This window comes from Mandrillus leucophaeus, unplaced genomic scaffold, assembly GCF_000951045.1.
Source record: "Mandrillus leucophaeus isolate KB7577 unplaced genomic scaffold, Mleu.le_1.0 Scaffold9, whole genome shotgun sequence".
Taxonomy (NCBI): Eukaryota; Metazoa; Chordata; class Mammalia; order Primates; family Cercopithecidae; genus Mandrillus; species Mandrillus leucophaeus.
In genome coordinates this window covers 2,196,010-2,199,246 of record NW_012109807.1, presented here as the reverse complement: position 1 = coordinate 2,199,246, position 3,237 = coordinate 2,196,010, and positions in this window count along the sequence as shown.

Genomic DNA, 3,237 nt, shown 5'->3' with positions numbered 1-3,237 from the left:
AACAAAGGACACATAATTATCTAAATAGAGGCAGAAATACCTTTGAAAAAAATTTAGCATCACTTCATGTTAAAAACCTTTACAAATTAGTCATGGAAGTAACATAGCTCAAAATAGTAAGAGCCATGTATGACAACCCACAGCCAACATTATGCTCAATGAGCAAAAGTTGGAAGCATTCCCTTTAAGAACTAGAACAAGATAAGGATGCACATTATCACCACTCCTATTCAATGTAATACTGAAAGTCCTAGTCAGAGAAATTGGGCAAAGAAATAAAAGGCATCCAGATAGGAAAGGAGGAAGTGAAAATATCTCTCTTTGCCAATTATATAACTCTGTACCTAGAAAATACCATAGACTCCTCCAGAAGACTTCTGGACTGGATTAAAATGACTTCAGTAAAGTTTCTGGATACAAAAATCAGTGTACAAAATCAGTAGCATTTCTATACAACAATAAGATCCAAGCACAGAGCCAAATGAAGAATGAAATCCCACTTCCAATAGCCCCCAAAAGAATAAGAAATACAAGGAGGTGAAAGATCTGTACAATGAGAATTACCAAAGACTACTGAGAGAAATTGGAGATGACACAAATAAATGGAAAAAACTTCCATTCTCATTGATAGGGAGAATTAATATACTTAAAATGGCCATATTCTCAAAAGCAATTTACAGATTCAATGCTGTTCCTACCAAACTACCAATGGCATTCTTAACAGAAAGAGAAAAGACATTCTAAAATATATATTGAACCAAAAAAGAGCCAGAATCACCAAAGCAATCCTAAGCAAAAGAATAAAGCTGGAGACATCATAGTACCCAGTTTCAAACAGTGAAAATGCCCTCTAGATTATTCAGATCAAAAGGATCAGGAGCAGGTATCAACCATGCCCAAATGCAATTCAAAACACTTTGCTCAACCACACCCCCACAGGAAACCACTGTGATAAATCTTTAGTCTACAGTAATCAAAATAGCATAGTATTAGTACAAAAACAGATACATAGACCAGTGGAACAGAACAGAGAATGCAGAAATAAAGCCACACACCTACAACCACCTGATCTTTGACAAAGTTGTCAATAACAAACAATGGAGAGAGGATTGCCTATTCAATAAATGGTGCTAGGATAACTGACTAGCCATATGCAGAAGATTGAAACTGGAGCCCTTCTTTTCACCATACACAAAAATCAACTCAGCATGGATTAAAGACTTAAATGTAAGACCTGAAACAATACAATCCATAGGAGAAAACCTAGGAAATACTGTTCTGAAAATTGGCCTTGGCAAAGGATTTGTGATAAGTTCTGAAAAGCAATTGCAACTTGTCCAATTGCCAGTTTGTTGATTTTGTTAACCAAAATTGATGAGTGGTATTTAACTAAACTATAGAGCTTCTGTACAAGAGAAACTATCAATAGTGTAAACAAACAACCTGCAAAATGGGAGAAAATGTCTGCAAAGTATGCATTCAATGAAGTTGTAATATCTGGATTCCATAAGGAACTTAAAGCAGCAACCAAAGACCAAATAACCACGTTAAAGAATGGGCGAAGAACATAAACAGATACTTTTCAAAAGAAAACATATACGTGGCCAACAAGTGTATGAAGAAATGCTAAATACCACTAATCATCAGAGAAATGCAACTTAAAACCAGGAGATACCGTCTCACATTAGTTAGAATGGCTATTAATAAAATGTGAAAGAATAACAAATGTTGGTGAGACGGCAGAGAAATGGGAAAGCTTATATAGTACTGGAGGAAAGATAAATTAGTTTAGCTACTGTGGAAAGCATTTTGGAGATTTCTCAAAGAACTTAGAACTATCACTCGACATGGTGATCACAGAATTGGGCATATACCGAAGGGAAAATAAATTGTTCTACCAAAAATGGTTCTACATGTACTTGTAAGTTTATTGCAACGCTGTTCACAATAGCAAAGACATAGAATCAACCAAGATGCCCATAAATGTTGGACTAGATAAAAAAATGTGGTACATATGAAATACTACGTGAAATACTGTGAAAAAAATGTGGTACCATGAAACACTATGTAGCCATAAAAAAGAAAGAAATCATGTCCTTTGCAGCAACGTGGATGCCATTGTAGGTCATTATCCTAAGTGAACTAATGTAGAAATAGATTACCAAATACTGCATGCTCTCACTTATAAGTGAGCATTAAACATTGAACACACATGAGCACAAAAGATGGGAATGATAGTCACTGGGGACTGCTTGAGAGTGAAGTTTGGGAGGCAAATATGGGTTGGAAGGCTAATTTTATGTACTATGCTCACTACTTTGGGGCAGGATCATTTGTACCCCAATGATATGCAATTTGCTTATGAAACAAACCTACACATGCATCTTCTGAATCTTAAATAAAGTAAAATACATTTAAAATATACAACGATTATGTTCATATGTGTCATAAATTTAGAAACAAATTCAGTTGACCAGTATGTCAATTATTAGATAGAATGATATTTACTCTAGCATTTAAGGAAATTTTATCTTTGTTATTAGGAAAATTTTAAAAAATAATACAATTTATAAAATATCAATCCTTTCAAATAAATAGAACTGCTAAAAACAAATCAAAATTTCAAATCGTACCCAATGTACCTATAATTAATTGACCATTTTTTCAGCATTTGTCTTTCAAATAAATATGAATCACATATATACCATGCAATACAAGCAAAAGAAGCAGATAAAAGTAAGTAAATTTATATTATAATGAATATATATTCAAAGCAACCTCAGGCTAAATTTTAGAGACTATATTATAAATTATTGAAACATCCAGATAAATTTACAATTTGTATGTAATATTTAAGTTAAAGTGTAATAAGAACACAGTTGAGACAGATTTTTAGCAACAAATAGTGAAGAAAAAGTTTTATTGGCTGATTGATTTATTTATTCACCTCAAATGCGATTTCAAGTGTGTATTTATTTGCAAAACACTGTAATGTATACTCTGGGGGAATGTATGAACCTCCTTGCTCTCGTGAATACAATTCTGTTTTTTATGTCTAATGGCATATAACAAGGTAGCAAAGAACTTAGTGATTTAAAATGTAATTTTATTTCGTTCAGGGTTTTGTGAATTAAAAAAAAAAAAATGGGAAGGGTTTAACAGGGCAGTTTGGTATCAGCTAGGTTGGCTGGGACCAGCGCATCTACTTTCAACACAGCTTATTCAGTCATGTGTCTG